Here is a 20,498-nt window from a genome sequence, read left to right as displayed (position 1 = left end):
AGGCTGTAGGCTTCTTTATTCAACCAAAAGTGGTAAATTATGGAGCAAGGTTTACACAACAAAAGCTGACATATGAGAGAATTTCCTGTCTTGAGGCAACTCGACCTTGAGATACAGAGTTTAGCATTACAACACATAGCAGCAGACCAAACTTCACCACCACCACATCCGGCACTTGACTTGGGTGCTGTGAACTTAACTCAGGTCCTCAAGAGGTAGCAAAAACTCTAATGATAGCTGCCTCCCAACCCCTCCCACCCCAAGTGGGGGTTTTCAATGCACTATACATAAACAATGGAAGGACTTGTGTTTGCTAGGAGTCTGTCTATCCTGCTCGTTGAGGTAGAAAACATTCTTTTTGTCAGGTGATGGTGTTTATTCATTGACTGTTTATATTCTTTGTTTGTTTTTTTTTTTGTTTGTTTGCTTTTCAAGACAGGGTTTCTCTCTGTAGCCCTGGCTATCCTGGAACTCTCTCTGTAGACCAGGCTGGCCTCAAACTCAGAAATCTTCCTGCCTTTGCCTCCCAAGTGCTGGGATTAAAGGCGTGCACCACCACTGCCTGGCTAGTTTATAGTCATCTTAATACAGTGGCTGGCATAATAAAAACCCTACGTTATCTCAAAAGTCTTGTCCAAGAGAATGCTTGCTCGTCTTTGAGGCTAATACTCATGTCCGGGAATCCATTTCATAGTGTCTGATTTCCCAGACTGGCCTAGTGACAGGGATATATTCAGTTTTTATCATTTGCTATGACACTCAGCTGGCTGTGTCAGTCAAACCCTTAAATAGAATCTACTGCCTTCTTGGTGTCCCAGGCTCCTGTATGTTTAATGCCTCAAGTATCTACTTTCTGGGCCAAACTCATGAAATTCTAAAAGGGAATTATCCATTTCAGACAGCAGTGGAAATAAAAGCCATTGGTACCCTGTGTCACCGGACTGCTTAATTTTTTATTGGTGTTTCAAGATAAACGGAGTTGTGTTAGCCCGGATTGTCAGCTTCCTCTTAGGTGCTGCTCAGAGATGGCGGATGTAAGGGCTGCCGGAACCCTGGCCTGGGGTGGCTGCCGAGGCTGGGGAGTCCTGGCATCATTAGATCCGCTCTGGGTACAGGAGATGTCAGAGGCTTCTGGTTGTTGCCACTTCAGTGTGCTCCAGAGCACTGCCACCCACTCACCAGTGCTTGAGGGAAAAACAGAAAACACACCAGGCAACTCAGACTCTAATAAGCTAAGCTGTAGGGTCCGGGCAATTGGGCTGTAGCTGGATCTTTCTGAATGAGATGTTGTTTAAAAGAAGCAGATCTTACTCAAGTCTGTAAGGTGGGTTCAGCCACGTTCACAACCACCCAGAAAAAGCTCACGCTTAGGTGGAGAGATGCTTGGAATCAGACTTGTGCGTCTATCATCCTGATAGATGCTTTTCTCTCACTGTTGGCCCACCTCTCTCCCTCGGGACTCAACACATCGCTTGGCTTGTACCACAGTGGGCAGAGTTGGGGATAATTCGATACATTGAACTAATCTCTTTTAGAGGCAACTATTTTCTGCAACTTTCTACCTTAATCTATGTGACCCTTGGCTGTTACTATTTTTAACTTGCCTGTTCAGTTACTAGTTTTCTTTGACTTCATTACCTGGGTTGATCCAGCAACCATGAAGCAGCAACAGCCTGCAGGTGAGTGCTTGATGTTGGCTTGCTGCCTGGCTTTGGGTTGCTGTCTTCTGGAACCTTCCTTGAGTGCTTGTTCTAGAGCTGCTGTAGACCGGTGAGCGCCGGGTGCTGCCTGTTTAAACTGGCATAGACGCGACTGACTTCCTAGGGCTGCTTCCTCAGCACACCTCCCCCCTACCCCCACCCCTGCACTCATCTCTGCCATAGCTGGAGTCAGCAGCTGCAGGCTTCCTGCCTAGAGCAGGAGGAGGGAGGGATCAGTAGTGCTCTTACTGAGGTGTTGCCATCGGCCAGGGATGTGGCCTGAGGTAGCTTCTGTTATTTTGTTTTTTTATTTATTTTTATAGCATCTATAAATTCTAGCATCTTTAGTCTTTGAAAAAGACAAACACATACACATACACATACACACAATTTATCATATGTACACCCACTCCCCCCTTCTGACTCCTGCTCCCCTCAACACATCGATCTCCCTATCAACTGCCTCTCTCTCCCTCTCTTGCTCTCCCTCTCTCTCTCTCTCTCTTTCTCTCTCTCTCTCTCAAATATTATACCTCATTGAGTGTGTTAGTGATGCCCATATAAGAGTGGTTGTGGGGTCACCAGCTGGGACTGTACTCAAAGCAATGTGATTCACCCTCCCCCAGAGTTAGCTCCTCATCATGGGTGAGGCCTTGGGAGCTCCTCCTACCTTCATGCTGGAACTTTCTCTTCTTCTTTGTTTCTCCCCCTCCCCCACTCTCAGTTTTTTGGAGGCAGGGTCTCACTATATATCTCTGGTTGCCTTGGAACTCATTTTAGAGCAGAATGGCCTGGACTTTACTCTGCCTTCGGAGTGTTGGGATTGCAAGTGTGTTCTATCACATCTGGCTCACTCTGGAAGCTTCTGACTGGCTTGATCTTGTGCCCATGTGCTGCGTCCAGAGGAGAGCACTTCACAACACTTCTCCCCGTCTTCCTGCTCTTACACCCCCTCTTCCTTGAGCCGTGTGTGAAGAAGTGTATCACCACATTGTTGATGTGGGTTTTCCTTGAGGGAGTTCTTACTTTCTTTTGAAGCATAGTCTCTGATACAGAGAACGGCAAAAGCTTACTCTAGGTGCTTGCTTATGCTCCTGAGTGACCAAGGGTAAGGGCACTCCTTCTCAGATCTCTTCTCCCACAGCCTGTACTTCTACTTCCTCCCCTGAATTCTAAGTGTAGATAGGGCAGAGACCATGCTTTGGGCATCATGGTGGTGACTGTGATTCTTCTGCAGAAAGCACCCTGGTGTTTGGAACCCTGGCAAGGGGAGACATGGTAGCCAAGTAAGAAGGACCTTGGGGTGAGGACATGTGAGACATTGGTTTCCTCTGCACTGAGGGCTCCAGAGAACTCTTGATAGAACAAATTCTCCTTCTAACTCCAGTCCTGACAACTACTCGGTGAACTCCAGTCTCTTTCCATCAGAGCTGAGAAGCCAGCCAATGGTAGGGTCCATCCTGGCTCAGAAAATTGTGACATTTAAATAACATTACATATGGAGAGCATATAGGTGATACCATGGTCCTGTTGGTACAAAGTACTGAGAGAAAAATCTGTTGTCAATAATCCATACTATTTTTGTTTGTTTTTATTGAAGAAAATTTTATACAATACATTCTGACCATGTTTTCCCCTCCCCCAACTCATCCAAGATCTTCCGTATCTTGTCACCTCCCTATGTTAATGTGGTGGTTTAGATGAGACTGGCCCTCATGTACTTGGTCCTAGTTGGTGGAACTGTTTGGGGAAGGATTAGGAGGTATGTTCTTGTTGGAGGAGGTGTGTCCCTGGGGAGGCGTGTCACTGTCCCTGGGGAGGTGTGTCCCTGAGGAGGTGTGTTACTGGGGAGGTGTGTCACTCGGGTAGGCTCTGAGACTTCAAAGGGTCCTTTCAATTCTCAGTCCTTTCTTCTGCCTTGTTTGAGGTTGTGGGTCAGACACGAGCTCTCAGCTGTCCCTTTGCTCCATCATCATTGGCTCGAAACCTTTGAAACCATAAGCCAAGCTAAACCCTTACTTGTATAAACTGCCTTGGCTTTGGTGTTTTATCACAGCAATAGAAAAGTAACTAAGACTGTAAAGTAGCAACAATGAAGACATGGCAAACACAGTTAAAAGCTCAGGACTTTGGTGGGTGAAAAAGTAAGAGGTTGACTCATTCCTGATACGAAAGGGAGCCTGGAAAAAGGACAGTTAGGGAGGGGTCCCAGGCCCTGAGTGTTGATTGACGGCAGAGCTGAGGAGGGGTTCCCAGGCCATGCGTGCTGAGTGACAACAGAGCTAGGACAGGTGACAACTCTTAGACACTGGTTCCCCCGTCCTGAGGCTGTTTTCTTGCTCAAACATTGGAGGCCCATGTTTGGAAAACTGTATGAAAGTTGAAGAAAATACAGCTAAGATTTATCTGTAGTTTGTAGGAGAGCTTGCTTCTCAGCCTTTGCTAGCGGGATATCTTCTCGGGGTCAGGGAAATTACTGCTTTCTGTACTATGTCTCTAACTACATAGGGCTACTTTGGAGGGCAGATCTAATTCTCCATCTTACCAGGAAGAAGAGACTAAGTATTATACATCTCGGCTCACACACACACTGACACATTTACAAGCACACACAGGCATATATTCATACACATATATACACACACACATGCAAGCATACACAGACACATTCATATGCAAACAACATACAGGCACATACATCACACATATATGCCACACAGATATACTACACACATACTCTACACATGCCATCACATATGTCACACATGCATTACAGATACATACTATATACCTCATATACTTATAGACTACACATACCATGCACGTCATACCATGTACACCACACACATACCACACATACATACCATATACACCACATACATACCACACATACATACCATATATACCACATACACACCACACATACATACAACACATACACACCATATTACACTACATACACACCACACATATACACCATATATACCACATACATACCATATACACCTCACACATGTATACCAAACATATATCACAGATGCATACCATACATTTCGCATGCATATAGATTGCACACATATATCCCACACATGCCATATACATAACACACATACCACACACAGACACACATACACATATATCACACAGATATACACATTCTTCCCCAGTACCACCCACTCCCTTTCTGCATGCCACATATACTCCATACATACATGTGCAAGCACATACTCAAACATCAGTTCACTGCCTCCCTGGGCAGAGTGCCCAAGGAGCATGGGCCCTTTAAGATCCAGCCCACAGTTGAGTTGCCGATGCACACCCGTAATACAGAAGTACCCTTTTCCTTTGGGCGTTTCCTTTCTCTCTCCATCTAAGCCCAGCCCAGCCCCAAGGGATTGGTGGACTGGTCTCTTGCTTTAACTCTGATACCCAGGGTATCACTCCATAGTTCCAGACTGCTGCACACAAACGGCTCAGCATCTCAGTGAGATGGCAGGAGGTTCCTCTGGTGTCTCAGAGCTATGGTCCCCACTTTTCTTGTGACCTGTGATCTATCACTTCTCAGTTTGTTTGCTTGGAAAAGTGTCCAGGCTCAGTGGCTGGGAGAGGCAGTAGTTAGAATAACTACTTCATGTGTTCTGTCCTCCAATAGTGGCTCCTGCTATAGAAGCAAGTCTCTGCGAGTGTTGTGAAATCATGTCTAATTACAATATGAATGAAACTTTGGCCAAAGGAAGCAAATTGAGTTCATCTCCACTGTGATCCTAAAACAGCCCTGGTTCCTGTCAGAACCTTAAGAGTTACCTCCCCAACTGAACAGTTTACCTGCCTGCTGTCTTCATTATTTGAAGAGACTCACCTCTCACAGATCACATGGTCAATGATTTTCTTATATTCTACGTTGCCTGTGTGTGTATATATCCATGCATGTATTCTACGTGTTCCTGTGTATGTGCATGAGCATGTGCATGGTATGTGAAAGCTAAATGCTGAGGTCAGATGGGTTTCTCTATTGTTCTTACCTTGTTGTTTGAGATGAGGTCTCTCACTAGACCCTACACTTACTAAGACAGCTAAGACAGCTGCCCTGCACACCTGGGAGTCCTCTCTCTACCTCCAGCACTGGGATTGAAGGTGCGGGCTGCTGTGCTAAGCTTTTTATGTGAATGCTGGGATTGAATCTAGATGTTCATGTTTGATGATGCTGAGATGGCAGATTGCCCAGAGCCATTGCTTGAGTCTTGTCCCCCTACCTTATTTTAATTTTTCCCCAAGTATAACATAGAATAAGGACTTCCCAAGAGAGTGGCTAGTTGTAGCCCACGGGCCAGTTCCTGCCCACCATCTGCTTGGCAAATCAAGTTGTGCTGGCACAAAGCCCCATTGATTTGCTTATGTGTTATCTGTGACCTCTTTCATACTACAGATTTGGGTAGTTGTCACAGAGACTATATGGTTAGCAAAGTCCAAAATATTGACTATCTGGCTCTATTTTTTTATTTTTTATTTTTATTTTTTTTAGAATGCACTGACTCCTACCTTAGAATATTAGTGTTGGAGCCAAGCCACTAATAAAGCTTGGGTTCAAATAGGGTTTTGCTTTATTTTTAGCTGTGACATTGGGGAAGTTGCATGACTCCTCTGTGAGACCACATCTACTCAATGTGGATGATAAATGCTTACTTTGGAGGGCTTCAGGAGAGATCAGCTAAGTGAGACTCTATTTGTAGAAACCTACACCCTGGGCCTGGCACTGAGCTCGGTAAATGGTGGCCATTCACTCCAGCATCAAGCAAGCCTGACTGTGGGTGACTGCCCATCCTTCTACAGAACCAATGCCTATCTATCACCTGCCTATGCTGAGCATGCATTCTACTAGGAGCAGAGAGAGTGTAACCAAGAATAGAAGATGACGAGTTAATTTTAGATAGTGGTAAGTGCTGTAAACAAAACAGAACAGCACAGAACAAAATGACAAGCCTGGGACAGAAAGTTGCAAATGGAGCTGAGAGCTAAAAATAAGAATGAAGCAGGCACACAAATACTCGAGAAGGCATGTTCCCAGCGGGAGGAACCAGAAACACAGAGGCCCTGAGCCAGAGATGAGGTTAGACTGACCCAGAAAAAGGGGTGGCCTAGGGACTGTGGTGCTGAGGAAGAGGGTGTGGGGGGAGGACAGCTGAGGAAAAGCAGAGAGAGGTGAAAGCCAGTGAGAACTTGTGCCCTGGGGAAGGGGTACAGATCAGAAGCGGGGGAAATCGGAGACAGAGATGGGCCAGAAGTGAAAGCACTGCGGCCTCCCTCATTCTTCCTTCTTTGTAGGAAGCAGTGTTCCTCCCTGATGCCCACTAGCCTGGAATCAGGAATGAGCAGGGGCCTCCTCAGCCCTGGCCTCTGTTGTGGAAATCCCACCAGAGCACCCTATTGAGTTCAGCTGTCTCCTGGGGCTTTCCTCCACACAGTGCTCTAGCTCACCTGACAAATCTTTAGGACAAGGCGGGCTGGTAACTCTTTGAAATCTCTCAGGAATCTCAGTGCTTCTCCAGGTAGAGCACTTAGGGGACATATCAGTTAACGTGATCTCAGAGACTCAGTGCGTTTCCAGGAACAGAAGACCACCAGATAAGCGTTTCGTCCCCAAGGCCGCTCAGAATACATGGCTCTGGTTCCCATAATTAGCATTTCTATTTTGTCTGAATCACCGAACAGACATGAAGGGCCTTCATGATAATATTTTACCTGTTTGTGGCTTGAGAGAAAGCATGAGAGATAGCATCAGTTACCCAAACTGCCCCTACAGTTGCTAATAATAGCTGTGAAGTAGCCACAGAGCGCCACTGTATATGCGGCTTGGCAGGGAGAGCGGACGTTTAGATGTCCACTCTATTAATTACTTTCCTTATTGCCATGACGAAACACCTGACAGAAGCTACTGACAAGACTGGGGCTGGGCAGGTTCAGGATGGAGGAGGAGATGGGGGCTGGTCAGGCCCAGGATGGAGGTACCACCCATCCTGGAGGGGCTCAGTCCAACGTGGTAGAAGCTGATGGTACAGCTCATTCACATCTTAGTAGATCAGAAAGTAGCAATCTCAGTGGTAGACTGAGACTGGGGTAAAATCTGAAGACCCTTCCAGTGGCTTACATCTAACAGCTAGGCCCCATGGGCCATTGGTTCCAGAACATCTCCAAAGCACCACCAGATGACATCAAGTGTTCAAACACACAGCCCAGTGGGGAACAATTCACATTCAAACCATACTCCGGTGGTTTTCGTTTTCTGATTTAGATGGCTTCTCTCCTTATCTACCTTCCTTATCCTCCATCACTTCCTTCATCCTCAAAACAACCCTTTATTGAAGGATGTGTAAATCAGCTTTTTGTCATTATACCAAAGTACCCAAGGCAGGCTAACTTTATAAAGAAAAGAAGTCTATATAGTTCAAAGTTCTGGAGGTTCAAGGTTTAGGGGCCACATGTGATGGCATTCTTGCTGGCAGAGTTAGCTATGTGTGTATCTGTAATCCCTTCCCTTCTTCTTATGAAACTGCCAGGGTCCAACCATGGGATATCCTTTTTTGTTGCCTTAGATAACCCTTTTCACATCCCAAGGGCCCCTTCCTTCTAAATATCAGACTTGAACTAAGTTTCTACTTTCCTTAGCACTCACAGGTGAGTGTGCCGACTGAGCTTCTGGGTGAGGGACAAGATGACAGCTCAGAGGCAGAGTGCGTGCCCGGTCTGTACAAGGGTCTAGATTCATGCCCAATTGCACGCTCTCTCTCTTTCTCACACACACACCCTGTATACTATATCAGAAGTAATGTGTGAGTGTGTGTTTTCAAGAGAATACACATTTCCCTCACTTGTGTAGCTTGTTTATTTCACTGTTTATTTCTTTGTCTGTTTGTTTCTAACTTTGAGGCAGAGCCTCTGTGGTATAGCTCAGGCCCGACCTCAACCTGAGATGAGCCTTGAGCTGTTGCCCCCTTCACCTCACTTTCTACGTGCTGCTGTTCTGGAAATACACATACATACAACAATGTAGCATCATTTGCTGGTGAGAATATTAAAAAATCTACCCTCTAAGCAACTTTCAAATATATCATCTCTCTTTGCTTGCCTGTTCCAAGCCCTAGGACACTACTGTTCTTCCCTATGCTTCTTTGGCATCAACACTTTCATAGTCAATGTAAAATTGAGTTTGATTTTTCAGTGCCTGGCCCATGATGCTTAGTATAATACATTCTAGTTCACCATTGTCTTCAAAATCATGAGATCTCCTTTTTTTTTTTCTCCTTAAAAACAAAAGCTGACGAGTTTTATTTTTGTATGTGCATTTTATATAGTCATTCATCAGTGTACTGCTAGGTTGATTCTATACTTTGGCTATTATAAATAACACTTCAATGAATATGAGAGTCCAGCTGTCTCTTCAATACACTGATTTCATTTTCTTGGGATTTACAAGCAGAGTGGGTGGATCATGTAGTAGTTCTATCTTTAAAATCTGTAAAGGAAACTACATATTATTTTTTTTATGGTAGTCATAATATAGACACATATTCTTGAGAAGAGAGCCCATGGATGACCTCCGATGTGCTTTGAACTGTCTAAGAAGGAATGAAAACATTTACACACTTGGTTTTCCAGAGGGAAATCCTGGAATCCCACAGGATCAGGCTCCTTACTTTGGTGTTACAAAGTTATGAATTATTGCTTTACAGATACTGTCAATAGTGCAGTTACTGTGCCCACAAGTCAGGTCTCTCCGTTTATAATCAGAAAAGGAGAATAACCCGTGGTTGAAGCAGGGGGAGCTTGTAGTTTGAAACAGCCCTTTAGTAGTCACCTGGCACTGATTCCAGGATCAATTTTCTAGTTCTTTTTTTTTTTTTTTAAGACTTATTTATTTTATATATATGAGAACACATTGTAGCTGTACAAATAGTTGTAAGGCTTCATCTGGTTGTTGGGATTTGACTTTTAGGACCTCTGCTCGCTCTGGTAGACTCCACTTGCTCAGTCCCTGCTCACACTGGCCCAAAGATTTATTTATTATTATAAATAAGTACACTGTAGCTGTCTTCAGACACACCAGAAGAGGGTGTCAGATCTCATTACGGGTGATTATGAGCTACCATGTGGTTGCTGGGATTTGAACTCAAGGCCTTTGGAAGAGCAGTTGTTGCTCTTATCCGCTGAGCCATCTCACCAGTCCATTTTCTAGTTCTTTTAAAGGTACCACACAGCATCTATCATATTCCAAGGACTGTCTCCGAGACTTACATTTTTTCTTTTGTTCCTTCCTTCTTTTCTTTCTTTCTTTCTTTCTTTCTTTCTTTCTTCTTCTTCTTTTTTTGACACAAGGTCTTATCATTGAGCTCTTAGTAATTCTTCTGAGTCCTGGGATTATACGCATGGCATATTTTAACTCTAACCCCTTATACAGCACAAAGTATTTATTATTATTATTATTAGCTTTGTTGTACAGATGCAGGAAAGGGGAATGAGTGGGAGAGAGAGGAAGGGAGGACAGGTAGATAGATGAAAGAATTAAAAAACCAAATTGCAAAAATTGCATTTCCATCAACATTCCCTCACAAATACAGATATATGGATGCCAGGCTGTAAGTATGAGTTCAGAATTATTATTCTCCGGGACATTTCTGAACAGCAGCTATACCTTGCTGTAATGCCAAAGCACATTCCTAATTAATAACAGGATGTGTATGTGTGCCACCATGGTTTTAAGAATAATTCAAGTTTGCCAGTAATATGTTGAGGCTAGCCAATTAATTGTTCTGCTTAATTACAATTTGTCTGAGAGTCACTCTGGTTAAATGCATAGGGTTAGTTTGTTAAATAGGCAATTTTATTTTAGTTATTATTATCATTATTTAAACGTCACTCTATGTACATTGGCTTGTCCCAACTCTGGAGAGCTGAGGGTAAGATTTATCTCTGAGAAGCTAAAATTCCATTCATTCCAGGATTTGATCAATGGCTAAGGCTTTAGACAATTATTAATTCTTGGTCTAGGTTGTATTTGCTCAATAGTTAATGAACAGAGTGACCCAGAGATTCAGATGGACTACTCTAAGGACTTTACTTACAAATAACCCAGAGAAAATCCAACCTCACTGGTATTGACATTTATTTGCCTGTCTATTGACTGAGGTTAGGAGGATTTCTACAGTTCTGTTTGTCATCTATGCATGACTCATGTAAATGTAGCAGGGCATATGAACAGAGCTGGGGAGAGCCTTTCAGTGTAGTAACTATAATGTTATTGACAAAGATACACTGCATCATTATAGACAGAAATGAATATGCAATGAGATGGACATAGTCTTCACCCTGAGTGACAAGTTGGGGGTGTGACAAGAGCAGATAGAGAGGGGACTGCAGCCTGACCTCACCTGTGATGTTGGATAATGGAAAACCCCCTCCCCACTCTCTGTTTCTTCGTGTAGCTCTCACATCCGGGGACCAACACCTAGTCTCTTTTGTACTTGCATTGTGGAGTAGGCAGGAAGTCCACCACCATCTTCCTCCATTGTGAGAAGAAGCAGAGTGCTCACATGTATCCTTCTGGAAGGAGTTGCATTAGTTATTTTCTGTTGTTTCAATAAAGCACCATAACCATGGCACTCACAGGAGGAAGGGTTCATTTGGGAATGCGATACCAGAGGGGCGGGAGGCTCTCACGGGGAAGAATGGCAGCCGGAGCAGGAAGCTGCGAGCTCACATCAACCACAACCTTGAAGCTAAATGAGCAAACTGGAAGGGTTGTAAGGCTTTACAACTGATGGGCTTCCTCCAGCAAGGCTGCACTGTCTAACCCCTCCAAAATGACACCACTAGTTGGGAACCAAGAGTGCAAACACCCAAGACCATGGGGCCGTTTCTCATTCAAACTAACACTAGAGGTCTGGGTAGCTAATTTCTGAAAAGGGATGAGAAGAAACTGAGGGTAGGGAGTTAGGGAGTTAGGTAAAGGCAAACATTGACAGGCAGTGAGGAATATGTTTAAGATATTAGTGTATAGACTAAAACTGAATAAATTTTAGTGAGATGGAATAGGGATAAGGAGAGATGTGTGTCTGACATAGCCCGTGTGGCCTCTTTAAATGGCTGTTCTGGATAATGTGAGGAGGGGATGCTTGGGGAGGCAGAGTGTGGCAGAACTAGATGTGGGGATCCATGTTTAAGTTGTTGGCCTCCCAGACAAGAGATGGTGGGTGATTAGGCTAGAGCATGAGGAAGGGGAGATGGGTGAGTGATGGTTCTTGACATGTCAGGAAGCATCACATGGGATTTCAAGTTGGCTTGGTTATGGGAAGGGACCTAGGATGATGCCTGCATTTCTGGTCAGATAAGTACAGTGTACAGGGTAGAATTAAAGAACTGAGCCGACAGAAGATGTGAGAGAAGTATATCCAGTGGGTAGAGAGGAAGTTAGGAGGGTCTGGGTTGTCAAGTCGAGCTGAGCCTTTACACTGGGCTTCAGTTGTTCCATAAATCAACCTAACTCATACAAGAGTAGAACGGTTCCTTTGAAGGCGTTCTGCTCTACCAGGATCCTTCCGGGGGACAGAATGCTTTCTTCCCTTTCATTCCCACACGTGTCTGACTTTCACCAAACACCTTACCAAGCAACTTTCAAGAACAATGGCAAGTTTCAGAGATCCAGCCTTAAGCAATGTTTAGAAACAAACGATTTTTTCCTAAGCACCACGTTATCTTCAGAGGTACAACTCTGAGCCCAGCAGAGATAAAGACCTGCCTGTGCTCGCTTGTGCAATGGTCTGGCTTCTTACATGTTTTTGGCATTTCTTCATCCATATTAAGGTCTTTTGCTTTATCTCAGCCCTACCAGGATTGTCCTGGTTGTTCTGGAGGTCATTTGGCTGCTTCTTTCCCTGCCACATGCTTGTTGGAACTGTTGTAAGCTAGTAAAATGTGGACAGAACTGATAAGTGGATGAAGAGGTCAGCGTTCACCATTGTACCTTTCCCCAGTCTCGACAGTCTGCGAGGCGTCTGCCAGCACGTGGCTTTCTTCTGCCAGAGTTCACCATTGTACCTTTCCCCAGTCTCGACAATCTGCGAGGCGTCTGCCAGCACGTGGCTTTCTTCTTCTGCTTGGCTTGCTCAGTCATCTGCACAGGCACAGCCCTGTAAGAAGCTTTTGCTGATAAGCACCCAGCATGTGTCCAAATTAACCTCTGTTGTCTTCAAATTCGGAGTCGCTTATTGCTGCCCTGTAACTCAGCCCATCTACCTTTCTCTCTGGAACCCAGTTGAGCCGCCACACGAAGGAAAACACCACACAGACTTAGTTCAGAGTCAATGCTAACTCAATCGCTGGGCACAACAACTAGAATCCTAATCTTGTAAGCCATATTAAATATAAATCCTCTGGTGGTGAATCCTGGCACATTTGCCATCTAAACCAGGGGCCACTTACTTCCGACCCGGAGGTCCCCCCTACTCACCTAGTGATTGGTTTCTTTATTCATTAGAAGGTCACACGAAGTCCTCAGTCCGTGATTCTTGTTCCAGGCATCCCCTCTTAGAGAAGTTGAATTAACATCAAAATACAAATAGCACCATAGCTATCCACAACATGCACATATCTAAACTTATGTATATGCATGAGTGTATGTATATGTGTTTGCAAGTGTGCATGTGTGAGTGCATGTGTGTGAGTGTATATGTGTCTGCATGTGTGAGTTAATATGTGTTTTCGGGTGGGGAGCTCTGATCTCCCAATGAACCATTCAGTTCTTCAGTTAACTCCATCTGAGTGACAGTGCTCTGTGCTCTTCGCTCTTCAGGCAGAGGGTCTTCATAAAAGGATCTGTTTTCTCAGGGTAAGGACATGGCATCCCAACCCTCATTACCAGGCTATGTAAGACTTAGGGGCATATGTTCTGGAGTCAGAAAGGTCTGAATTCACATAAGGATTCTGCCACTTAACTACATTCACCTGAATGTCACTCTGTGCCTCAGTTTCCTCATCTGGAAGATAGACTTATAAGTAGTTCCTAGCTTGTGGGGCTGTGGGAAGGATGGGTCCCTCATTTCCATCTTTGGGATCAGATCCTTTCTGCCTCCTTCCCTGCTACCCACTGTGTACTGGGGAAATGATGGGCCAGGCCCCCCAGCAGCTTGTTTTTGGCTCATAGGAAGGCTGGATGTTTAGACTGTTGAAAGGAAAGGCAGGCTCTTCTCCTCTTGCTGGGTGGTGGCTCTGTAGTTAAGGTTCCTCTCGGCGGCTTGTTTCCTCTGTCACAGTTGACTCTGTCTGTCCAGACTTTGGGAGCATAGCTGTGTTCTTGCTAATCTCTGGTTGCCTCATAAGCCTTTTGTTGTTTCAACAATCCCTGGATCTAAGTGTTTCTCTGTGTGGAAGTCCTACTCTCAAGCTTTCTGGCATGAACTGTTTTCCCTCCTGGCCCATGGCTGAGAGGCCAGCCTGAGATAGTGCCCATAGTGTGCTCAGAACTGTGCTTGGCATGTAGCAAGTGCTGGATAAAGGGAGCTTACAAAATAAACTTACTGCACACAAGCTCATGCAATGCCAGCTTGCCCCAGGCATGCTCCTGGGAACATCAAAGCTCCCAGGCCACTGCCCACTCCTCCTTCCAGGTTGCTCACATCTGTAGCCCTACCTGTCTGTTGGCTCTTACATAATCTAACAAGGTAAGAGAAATGCAAACTCCACAATACTGTTCATATCATAGGTAACAATTTTTAAGATTTCAAACTTCTTACTGTGGCTTATTCATTTGGTTCTGCCATTCTCCTCCTCCTCTGCCACTCCCCAGTGCAGAGCAGCCTTGGCATGGCTCTCTGGCTCTGTCTTCCCTCTGGGTCTGCCATGGTCCTTCGATTCCTGGTCAGGTATTCTCCACGCTCCTGTCAAGAGGAGGTAGTTTTCCATGGGTAAGTGTGTGGCCCTCTACCTAGACAACCTCTTGGATTGTTACTGGGGCTTCTGGCTTTCCTAAGATTCTCAGCTCTGGGATGCTCTTCATCTGAATTTAGATGAGACAAAGTGGGGTGTAGAAGGTGAGCAGAAGTGATTACAGGAGGTGCTCTCAGGGCACAGTGACCAGAGATGGCACGGAGGAAGGCAAGGCTCTCCCAGAGTTAGGGCAGGCAAGGTCACAGAGATGATCATACAGGAAAATACTTCTGTTCCATGGAGCAGACAATAGCCAGACTAACTCTATGCTGGCCTATTTGTTTAGATAGGTTTCTCTATTCTTGAAGTTTCAGGAGCAGATATCTCACCTAAGGGCTTCTTCATGTCTAGGACATTGACAGGCCTGTTTGTATCAACTAAGAAACTAACTAGCTAGCTAACATTTATTTATCTATTTATTTATTATTTATGTTTTCTGAGATATGGGTTAGGTGGCCCAGGCAAGTCCTGAGCTTACTATGTAGCTAAGGGTGACTTTGAGTTTCTAATCTTTCTGCCTCTACCTCCTGAAGGCTGAGATTACGTAATGTGCCATAATGCCCAAGTTGGATTATCCTTTAATAGAGGAGAAAATAATAACACATCTGTTCTTTATCAGAAAGCTAGATAGTAATCATGTGATCTGGAAATGTTGTGTTTAGAATGCCATGTCTCTATCCAGGGCCAGAGAAACGATTCTGATTTCATTCTTAGGACCAGTAAGCAAAGTCCTGCAGCTCCATTCCCGAAGCTTCCATTTATCAGGGCAGGTGCCACTGCCAGTGACCCTCTGGCCTGGGAATTTCTAGTGATGGCCTGAACATCATGTGGCTGGTCTCCTCACTCTGCTGTGGCATGGACTCTTCAGTCCTTATTTTCTTTCTTTTCTCTTGTCCTTCTTCTCATTCTGTCAAGATCCACTAGGCTCATCATTCTCCCCGACCACATCCATGCCTGATATTATCATTTTCCTGCCACCAACACTTAGTGAGATGCCTGGTACAGAACAGACTGCTAGTAGGTTGTGACCGAGGGAATGTTGAATTAACCCATCTTCAAGCCAAGGAGAAGCCCTGGCCCATTTTTTCTGAGTCTCCTCATCCTTGTCTGGGCTCTGTGTGCCTTTAAGAGCTCTATTTCTTCTGTGACAAGCTCTGCCATGTGGGCCTTCCTTGAGGCTCTAAAGACAAACTGTATCCTGGAATCCCAGCTTGCTTTACATACAAGCCCAGAAGTTTACACTACAATCAGGCACTGTTCTGTCCACCTCAAAACTTGCAAAAAAGGATCCTGGGAAGCTGGGTAAATGGTTTGGAGCTCTGGGCTGGGCCCAGTTTTCATGGTGCAGCTTTTTGGAGGCTCTGAGTTTTCTAGGAGTCAGAATAGTCATTCCTCGCTGCTCAAAAGTGTTCAGATTGGATATGTGATTCTTTAAGCCAACAATGACATGATGGTGTAGCAGTCCAAAGGCATTGTGCAGTCACAGGTTTTCAGCTAACATCCAACCTAACAACACCGGGATCCTCATTTGACTTTATATGGAGCTTAATGTACTTACCCATTTAGTGATGAAGCAGCTTTCAGTGAAAGTGAGTTCTTGCAGTGGGATGAATGTGTTCAAAGTGAGTCAGGGATGTTCGGTCCCCTATGGCCTGAGGCAGTTTCTGAAAGACATTGAGTTCACCCCTTCCACTGTCAGCACTCAGCCTGCTAGGCTGGCAAAGCTGATTGATTTCCAAAGTCCTTTTCTTCTATGTGGTTTTTTCCCAAGTGGTTGAATCATTCTAGCAGCAAGAAACTTGCCTACAATTAAAGTCAAAGCAGATGTGTCTTTAATGGAGAGTGACAGAATCCTGTCACGTGTTAGTGGCTTACATAGGTGGGGACAGCTGGAGCAGAAAGCAGGGAAGCAGCCATGCCTGCTGTGTCCCTTTAACTGGGAGAGCAGAGCTGGGGCAAGCCTCGCAGTTGCTTTTCTTTTAGGTCACATTGCCCTGGACTACTAGGTCATGTGATTATCTTGGCTGCAGCAACAGTTGCAATATTCTGGAATGAGATTATCATAATTGGCTTAGACAGCCTTGCTTCATTCCTTTCTCAGAGCCTGGCAAAAGATCATCCTGAACAAAATCAGAGGGAAAGAAAAGACATTAAAGCAGTGGCTCTCTCAGGGAGACTAGGGGAATCCTAGAAGCCACAAGCCAGAGAGCTGGAAGCTGATGTGAATCTTTTCGGGAACAAATTATTAAACAGGAGTTGAGTAAGTATACTGGACTATACACTCTAGAGAAGGAGCTGTACCGACTTGTTAAAGCCATATTTACAGCAGAGTGCCTGCCGTAAAGTAGCAACTTTATAAATATTTATTGAATAAATTGAATACCCAAAAGGAGCCTGGAGAAAAAATGAGGAGAAAAAAAATTCATAAACCTCTTCATCATTCAAATGATTTCTTCATATAGAATTTTATAGGATAATTGTTATATTTTAGATCAAGCAATGCCATGGCTACTGCATGATTGGATTTTGAATTAAGTAATACTATTCTTTTGTGAGAAGTGTCCATTTGTGGAACAAATGTCCTCAGGTTCCTTTAGATCACTGAGGGAAGCCTTTTAAAGAGGGACTGTTAAATAGGCAATATAAATACTGGAAGAATGTGGATTAGTGTGAGAAAGGCTTGAGTTTCAATCCCTTCTCCCCCACCCACTGTCTCTGTGTGGTTAGACTCCCTGCTCTGGGCACACGCTAGTTATACATGCTATAAACTGCACAGTCTATTGTTTTGTTGTAAGTAGTCTACTATCTTTTAAAGGTTATTTTAATAAAAAAAATTACGCTGGGGTCCTTAAAGTCCCATAATTCCTTTGTGTAGGTTCAGATTTCAGTATCTAGCATTTTGTTGTTTGTTTGGAAGTTAGTGACATTTCTTACAGCCTGGGTCTTCCAGACATGAGTTCTTTCACTGTTTATCTTTCTCCTCCCTCCAGGGACATCAATAACATGCACCCACCCAAGTCCGGACCCTGATGCCGTCCCCATTCATTATTTACTTCTGGCTCCCCAGTGCTGTGTCCCACATAGTTCTGACACAATGTTTTAAAGTAATTTATTTACTTTTTGGTAACATTTAACTTGCTGCTAATTCATCACAGGTTGTGTATGTATGTGTTTATATGTTTACAAAAATCTCAATGCTTTTTATAAAGTCTGTGAGTTTGATTAGGATTTTTAAGATGGGGTCTCTTGTGGCCTAGCTGGCATTAAATTCACCTTATGGTGGAGGGTGACTCTGAACTTCTGACCCTCTGCCTTTCCCTCCTATGTGCTGGCATTCAAGGTCTGTTCTGAATCACCACACCCACTTTTATGTGGTGGTATAGATGGAATGCATGGCTTCATGCATGTTACTTCGGCAAGCCACCTACCAACTGAGCCACATCCTCATGGTCTAGATTTGGCTGAGTCTTTCCTATGTCTTTCTTCTACTTGTTAACCCTACTATCTCTAGCATTCTCGACTTATGGGTTTCTCCATTTCTGCTGTGCATCACTCTTTCCTGTTTCCTTTTTTCTTTTCTTTTTGCATGCCTGCCTAAAATTCCAATTTGGCAACACTGAGAATTTCCCTTTGCAGGATATTTTAAGTTTTATTCTCTGTAGGTCTTCTCATGCTTTATTCTTGGGTACTTGGGTGTTTTGTTTGTTTGTTTGTATGCTTGTTTTCTCAATTGTCCAAGAGGTCTGGGTGGGACTGGGCTTTAAGGTTTGTTAATATGACCATACAATAAGACTATTGTACAGCTAATTTTGCTCCTCTACTGAGATGAGATCTTTTATGTCATAAATAATGAGGTTTCTAGACTCTTTGAAAATCAGGCATTTTAAATGGTCTTGTACAACCACTGAGAATCTTTTAACTTCGGCTTGTAGGAACAAGAATAGCCCCCACCTTGTGCAAGCCACAGTGAGTGTTCTTGTTCCCTGACATGTGTCTGCAGGTCTCCATTTTGCTCCTTTTGCCACATAGCTTTCTCCTCTCTGGTACTCGGCTCCCGCTCCAGTTTTGACACCTATAGTCTTTCAATTTTATCTCCTCATTTCAGCCTACCTAAAGCTCCCTGAGTTCCTTCTTTCTGTACTGAAGCCTAATAACTCTCTCAAGGTGATAGAAATTATAGGGCTCAGCCCATTGGACTGTCTATCTCAGGTACATGATGTCTGATTTTTGAATGTCACTGTTTTATACTGCCTGTTTGGTTTTTATTGTATTAAATAAGACAGCAAATTCACCCCTGTTGCTCCATCTTGACTGGCTAGACTGGTTACTATAAATCACTCTGCTGATAAAATAGATTGCTTAGGGTGCCACCTGTTTCCAAAACAATTTTCATTATGTAACCAGAACTTAGCACGACAACCCACATTCACATGCACAGCACCTCTTGTGCAAGAAGAGTCGCTATGACTGAGTTTTATGTAAGACACACTTTCCATATGACTTACATTTTAGAATTTGTCAGTCTTTCTAATTCATTTCTCTTCTCTTCTTTATCAGGCTAAGGTTTTTCTTCATGTTTTCCTCCATGTCATTGTTCTGCTGTTAGGACTCTAAATCCTGTGCGCAAAATTTCACAATGTTTTGGGATAAGAAGTTACTCTTGTAGCCAATATAGACTCCTTGAGAGCTTTAGTGAAGTGTTTGGTTTTTTGCTAAGGTACATGTGAGGCTAAATCAAGGCAGGGTCCTTGATGAATGCCTACTTCTACTCTCTGGGGTTGTTTCCCAGAAGAGAATATTTGCTTTGTAGGATAGGTTTGTAAAGAGAAGTGGAAAGTTCAAGTTAAGGAAATCTAGTTTTTCTTGTTGTGCCTCAGCCTCAAGTATTTATTGGGTGTTTATGGTATTACTTAGGACCCTGATGTAAGGCGCCACCTCCTCGGGTCTGGAACCCTCTAGCAGTCTGACCCTGGTGGACGAGGACCTGAGACATGGTGCTCTGGTGAATCTCTGAGAGGTCACAGGAGGATGTGATAATAGAGGAACGGAGCGAATAGGGAAGGCTTGGAGAACCAGTTCAGGGACTACAGAGTGCAGTAATGAGAGGCAGAAGCACAACAGAGAGGAACAGCACCTCAGGATCACAGCAGGGGAACTGCCAGGCAACAATGGTGGGAGAGGAGAGGCCCCTCTGCTATATGCCTGATGTGCTGGGCCCAGGCATTTGCATTCTAGGGAGCGATGGGCACGTTTTTATTGGGTTATCTGTGCACAAAGATTTGATGTGAGCAGGAGATTAGGCTGGAGGCATGTGAGATGGACAAGAACCAATAGCAGTGACTTGAGCACGGAGATCATGTCTTAGTCATTCCTGTGTTCCCAGACCCGACTTCATATTTAACGTGTGCTGAGCGACGTACCTTTCTCATTTTAAATTGCTAGTGCTTTTTGCTTTTTGATAACCGCCAGCCTTGCCAATAACATCAGCAAATATTGTACCTTCCTGCCCAGTGTTGTTTCATTTAAATGGCTCAAGGGAGGTAAAGCTTGAGTCGGACTTCTTCAAGCCCATTTTTAAAAAGGTATTTTAATAGTAAATTCATATGTCCCAGTTAATGTGTGTGTGTGAAGTGATGTTAATGGTTCATGAGTACAATACAAAGTAACTAAGTCGAGCTAGTTAGCATACCATTTGGCGAGAACATTTGAAATGTACATTTCAACACTCTTAGGAAAACAGAACACGGTCATTTAGCACAATCACCGCATACACTGCTCTGCCCAAATACACCTCAAAGGAAGCCAGCCAAGTCTTCCTGCCTC

General features: G+C 44.2%; 1 protein-coding gene across 2 annotated transcripts in view; it reads left to right on the top strand.

Annotated features, from left to right (window-relative positions):
- Gpam (glycerol-3-phosphate acyltransferase, mitochondrial) overlaps positions 1-20,498 on the top strand; it is a 64,209-nt gene that overhangs the window by 6,967 nt on the left and 36,744 nt on the right. The window contains exon 1 of one of the 2 annotated variants that reach the window (XM_031390700.1): positions 16,739-16,935. The exons of the other annotated variant lie outside the window; for it this stretch is intronic. The gene's annotated coding sequence lies outside the window, so the exon portion shown is untranslated. Of the gene's footprint in view, positions 1-16,738; positions 16,936-20,498 lie in introns of those variants that run through there. 2 annotated transcript variants of the gene reach the window in all.

This window comes from Mastomys coucha, unplaced genomic scaffold (genome assembly GCF_008632895.1).
Source record: "Mastomys coucha isolate ucsf_1 unplaced genomic scaffold, UCSF_Mcou_1 pScaffold21, whole genome shotgun sequence".
NCBI classification, from domain to species: Eukaryota; Metazoa; Chordata; class Mammalia; order Rodentia; family Muridae; genus Mastomys; species Mastomys coucha.
Note: the sequence above shows the minus strand (reverse complement) of the source record. Positions and strands in the feature narration are given on the sequence as shown.